Source organism: Parus major, chromosome 3 (assembly GCF_001522545.3).
Source record: "Parus major isolate Abel chromosome 3, Parus_major1.1, whole genome shotgun sequence".
Classification (NCBI taxonomy): Eukaryota; Metazoa; Chordata; class Aves; order Passeriformes; family Paridae; genus Parus; species Parus major.
In genome coordinates this window covers 84,381,962-84,388,461 of record NC_031770.1, presented here as the reverse complement: position 1 = coordinate 84,388,461, position 6,500 = coordinate 84,381,962, and positions in this window count along the sequence as shown.

Below are 6,500 nucleotides of genomic sequence, written 5' to 3'. Positions count from 1 at the left end.
GGGAAATATCCAAGATTTAGAAAGGGAAAATAGTAAGAAATTACTTAAACAGTTATTAATCAACAAACTGATAACACATTCTTCAACTGCATATATCAGGTTCTCTATTTACAACTCCATTACATAATCTAATCAACATATCTTAAAATATGTGCATGGTCAAGATTAGCAGATGGCCATCTTTCTCGGCTCAAAAATGCCTTCAAAAGCTGGTCTCTGAATAGCAGTTGGCAGAAATATGCAGATGGCTGAGGTAACTTTAATATACATCCATTACTGATGCTGAATTAAATGGAATAGATAATTATGCATCATAATCACTGATGATTAATTACGAACAACAGACATAAAATATATACGTTTCATATGTTAGTTCTTCAAGCGGACTGCTAAGGCAGCTGGGCATTGAATAAAAAGATTAAAACCCAAATGATATATGCTGTTGGCAAGAACAAAACCAAGAAAAAAATCCATAACTAGTCAATCAGCAGGTCAAAACAACAGATATCTCTTGCATTGTTGCCTGAAGGTCAGTTGTCTGTGACTCTGATGGCATGTCAAGAAGAGTGATTTGCTTCAGCTGAAAAGAAGCCTGCTCATAATTGAAATATAGCCAGTCTGCATTAAATTTAGATCCCTTTTCTCCCTCAGAAAAACAGGAGACAGTCTGTATTGTGTGCCCACAATCATAATAAAGAACATGACAATTGAGCATGTATCAGAGAGATGAAATATCTTTAGGCTACCTGTGGTTGGACCAGAAAGATATAGCAGTGGTTCCTGAAACCATTCAAAACAGTCATGGAGGTCATTAAATTACAAATTCCATTCTGGACTCCTGTATCATCTATAGCACTCTGTCAGGACTGCAGAACAAATAGATGTCTATCCTTTACCTTGGCCTACCACACCAATGCTACCTAATGCCAACATCGCACACCCCTTCAGGGTCTCAGAATCCTATTTCAGGCTGCTTTAGTGGTATCAGAGTTTGTGTGTCCCTTTAATGTAATGTAATGTAATGTAATGGATTTCTTCCCCAAAATTGCAGAATCTAAACATAAACACAGCATCATCGAGGTGATTCTTCAGCTAAAACAATTTCCTTTTTTGATGAGAGGCTCATACTGTATTATCTACATCCTTACTGAAATACATGTTAACAGAGAACAAGGAAAACATAGGGATTAAAAAATCAATGTCTTTCACTAAACTTTTATTAGAGGAAGTTTTATAAGAGTATGCCATGTTTCCTTTTTCAGTAAGGGTGTTTCCCTTCCCCTTTAACAAGCAAACATCAATTATACTCATCAAAAAGGGATCTAATGTGTCTACACCACCTTGTTTATTATATCAGTTTATCTGCGGCGTAGTAATTACTGTAGCATCTGAGCACAGCATCAGCAATGACAACTTCACCCTAGTGTGATGAACAACACATTGATCACTGACATGAACCTCTGCCCAAGTCCATTTCAAATGTTTGCTGGCATCTTCCTGGTCACCAGCCTCAATTAAAAATTCTACTTTTGTCACTACAGAAGGGACATACTTCAGACCCTGAATATTTTTCAACAAATAACCCTATCCTGGTCCCATAGAATTCCTCGGTCTGAGTTTGTGGTTCTTTTTTCAGCCAGAAGTCTGAAAAGGCAGAGTAGTGGATTAAGATAGTCCACACAGGAGCTGCCAGAAGAAAAAGATAGTTGGGTACAAAGAGCCATGGTACTTACCTGTCTACTAACATAGATTTCCTATTGGAAAATCAAGTTTCAGTAATTGTAACACTATCAAACTGCTCTAAAGAGTATTGAAAGCAAAGACTCCACTCTGCTTCAGGTTTAAACATCTTCTGGTTTTATTTAATTGTAGTTTCTAGGCATACCTATTTTGAAATTATGTGTTCTTAGAGTATTTGGAAAACAGTGAAATATCTTCACTTTCTCAACTTACCATGTCTTATAGCCATTGTTTTTTCTATTGCTTTCTATTCCCCATCAGTCTACTCAGACTTACAATAAAATTTCCTTGAGAAACTTCACTTGAGAAACATCAGGAAGACTGAATGCACCCAGCTACTCAAGAGAGTAAGATTAAACCATCTCCACTAAATTGGTGCAACTCCAGTTGAGAAGGAAGACACCAGCTCGTAATTTCAAAAACAGCTGTCTTCTTGAGCAATTTTACGCTAAAATGCTGGATTAATGAGTTTGATATATGATTTCAGTGGATTGCATCTGACTAACTGGTCTCATGGCTTATAGCAATACTGCATAAGAGTACATGAATGACACATTTTTTTATGTACTTTTGTAGTGTTCCAATTTGTTCAACTGCCAGATGATAGAAAAATAAAACTGGGGATATGGAGAGGAGAAACTGAAATGGGTATTTAAATCCCTTGGACTGTATTATCATTCTGACATTTTAAGACAATGTATAATTGTGAAATCTGAATTTCATGAATGTTACAAGAGTTTTGCAATTTAATTTAATCTTTTTGGTATGTGAAGGCAAGGCATGTTACCAAACACAATTAGTTTTCAGTGATTTATATTTTGTGACTTCTCTACATAAAGGAGAGATATAAATTATGTTTATGGACCTGAAACTAAAATTCCTATCTTTATCTTCAGAATAAAATATACTTAAGACTATTTAACATCTAGTTTAAACATCTTGTTTTAAATGGCTCTTTGTATTATCTCTTTTGTATTACACCTTTATGTAATTTCATCTCTGAAATTTATAATGCATACAAATTTACATTAAAAGTTTTATTAAAAAGATAAGACAATATTTGTGATAGATAGCCAGTTTCACTATAAAGTATTAATGATTTTCTACAGAAGCAGATAGCAGTGGTTAAATTTAATATATTTTTAAAAATTTTTTTAGTTTTTAATTTAAAAAAATAATTTTAATTTTAGGGGTTTTTTTATTAAATCATTAAATAAATAATCTTAGCCATGTAGAATTTCTAAGCAAGAACTCTGTTAGGGGAATGCATTGATTTAATTGCACTTTTTATACTCTTAGTCAAAATGCCAAAGGTATGCTCTGAATAGTATGTTTTCTGATGGCTTGATTACTTGCTTGTTGATTTTGTCACTCATCTGGAAATATTCTTCTGACATTTAGCTTTACTCTGTTTGCTTTTTAAAGTGCCACGTGATTTGGATAAGGCAAAGAAAAGAACATGAAATAGGAAGCATGTGGAATTAATTATTTAGTGTGTAAAACTACCTTTACATTTAACTGAGTTAGACCTGATCAGCTGGGGTTTTTAAATTACTACTGGCTATGGATGTGGATGGTGCACCTTTTGGATTCATCTGCCCTCTGCCTGCCCTCTGCATTTGCTCCCAGTGCTGCCAAGAGACCTCCTCACATTTCCCTCAGAAGTTCCAGTTCAGCACTGACTGTTTGAATAGTCAGGCTAAGAGTTTAAGTCACCACAATGTCTGGACCAATAAAAAGGTGCAGTGCTAATAATATACTACTGAAGCTAACACATGTCACTGCAGATGAGAAGTCCTCATGGGAGCTATTGCTGCAGAGCATGGCAATGCCTTACACAGAGGCTTTGGAAAGGACACATTCCCACAGCTAAGCTTTTATGTAGTCTTCAGAATTTAGCGTGGGCAGGTCATACTCTGGCTAAATTACACTGTTCAGTGATGATGTTCCCATCCAGACATAAAATGCTTTGGTCATACAAACCCTGACAACATTGTGCAAGATCTAGGTGGGAGCTGTCTCAATAGAAGAGCAGAGCACAAATCCTAACATGCTCTGAGTTCTGCACTGGATGGCTAACCATGCTGGATCTAAGTTAGCATCTGCTTTGACCTGTCTAGGCTTGTTCAGCAAACAGAGAAGCTGGCCTGCAGGCCTGCTTTGTGAAATTTCACAGAGGGAATTTCAGTGCTGGATTTGGTTGCAACAAATGGTTTGTTTGGGGTAATATCTTCAACATAATAATAAGTTTGGAGAAGAGAAGGCTCTGGGAGATCTTATAGATTATAGATTAGGCTCTAAAGAGGGCCTAAAAAAGAGCTGGAGAGGAACTTTTCACAAGGGCATGTAATAATAAGACAAGGGGGAATTACTTTAAATTGAATGACAGTAGGTTTAAATTAGATATTAGGGAGAAATTCTTTACTGTGAGGGTGGTGAGACACTGGAACAGGTTGCCCAGAGAAGCTGTGGATATCCCATCCCTGGAGATGTTCAAGGCCAGGTTGAATGGGGATTTGAGCAGCCTGGTCTAGTGGAAGGTCCTGCCCATGGTAGGAGGCTTGGAACTTGGTGATCTTGTAGGTCCCTTCCAACCCAAAAAATTCTATGCTTCTATAATAACACAGTTACATTTTGTACTACAGAGTGGACTTTCAGCAGTTATTACTGGACATGGATGCACAATTTTCCAAAACAATTTCCTATCATGTTACAAACAGACTGCATTCTATTAATTTCACTGTTTAGTGGTTAATATCAGCAAATAGTTTCTATTTCCTAGGCAATCAGGGGGGAAAAAAAGCAATTGTAACATCATATTTCAAATCACTTCTACTTGTTCCTGTGTGGATCGACATGACAGAGGAGAAACATTACACTCATGTCCTTAAAAATATTATTTCTAATCTACTACATAGCAAATTATAAGAATTAATAAATTGTCTCAAGTAAGTAAATTGAGAGTCTTCCATCTCTTTAAGTCATAGCTCACTTCCCACAAGGTCTCACTAGATCAGGTATTCAGGTTTCACTGTGGTGCATGCCACCCAAGTGGAAGCGGAGAACTCAGAATTGGCACTGCAGAACTCCTCACCACAGCACCGTGTCTCACGATCTGAGAGGTGCAGAACTAATGAGCCGTTTCCCAGTAATGTTTAGACACATCATAGCAAATGATTGCAATTTAAATATTTCCTATTGTTATACTGAACACTATGTCAAGACAACAGATGTGCTGATTCTCCCTCTCCAACAAGCTAAATTAACATTCATCCCTCTCCCATTGCAAGAGGCTGGTGCTGCATTACCGCAGCCTATTTGAACACTGTCGATAATTTAAATGCAGTCAGAGCCAAGATGAGATAAGAAAATGGGTAGAGTCATGTTTCCAGTTGCTGCTTTGCAAATCACAAAGCAGAATCTCTCATTTGAAAGGAAAAAAAGAAAATCGAGAAAACCCCAAAGTAAAAAAGCAACAAAGCAATTACAACAAAAAGGAAAAACTAGAACAGGAACTGCCACATCGCAGAATTAATTACTGTGTCTGTCTGAGTTCAAATGTCAAATTTTCTACTTGAATGGTGTCTCAAAGATGCTGAATATCACCTTACAATTTCTGCACTGTTTTCTCCTGCCACCTTTTACCAGGAGTATGTGCCAGAAAATTAGGCCCAAGGTTTTATTTAGAGAAATACAGGAGGATTTATATTAAAACAGAGTGATTATAGAGATAATTTAATATATTGCGCTGTCTTTTCATCTGTACTCATGCCACCAAAGTTATCTTTAAAGAACTTGGATTAAACTTATCCAACATGGGTAAAATTTGTTGCCAGTACTGTGATGCTTGAGGATTTTAAAATACATTTTAGTTGCTAAAAATTTATGTACTTTTTTAATGCATAAAATAAACTTTTCCTGTTAATGAACACTAACCTCCATAACAAAAGTAATTAAAAATACACTGTGATCATAATCCATTAGAAAACAAATACAACAACCAAAATAAACTATAAAAAGTGAGAAATTTAGTGGATATATTAATTTCTGTATGTTTTCTGTGAGAGTTTAACATACCCTCCTCCAACTAATAATACAAAACTTTCAGAAGACCTTTATCCATATTAAAAGCAAACTATATTACTATAAATTATATCCTATAAAATATGGAGCCATAGAGTCAGAGAATGGCTTAGCTTGGAAGAACCTTAAATATTGTCTAATTCCAATCTCCTTGTCTTTCATGATCATCGTAATCAAGTAGTTTGTGTTGGAAGGGACCTTTACATTCATCTAGTCCCAACTCCTTGCTGTGGACAGAGACATTTTCCACTAGACCAGGTTTCTCAAAACTCCATCCTACCTGGCCTTGAAGACATACAGGCTCGGAGCATCCACAGTATGACTGCTGGTTCTTAAGTATGCTAAGAAAAATGTAATTTATAATGCAAAAGCTTATTATTCCCAACAGTTTGGATTTGTTATTAGGAGTTGCCAAATGGGAAGTCCAGCAGAGGCAAATCTGTCTCAGTCCCACATCCCACAGGGGGCTGAGCACATACATCTCCATGGCTTGTGCCAGGGCACTAAGGTGCCTGACTGACCCTGTTCAGCCTCCCTGAAGTTCTCCCCACCTACATATGGCCAAGGATGTTATGATAGCCCTGCGAGATGCTCAGTGCTCAGCGCTGCCCCAGTGCCCTCCATCTGCCCTGCTCTGGCTGGAGCACTGGAATGTGGTCTGGCTTCCAGGATCTGCC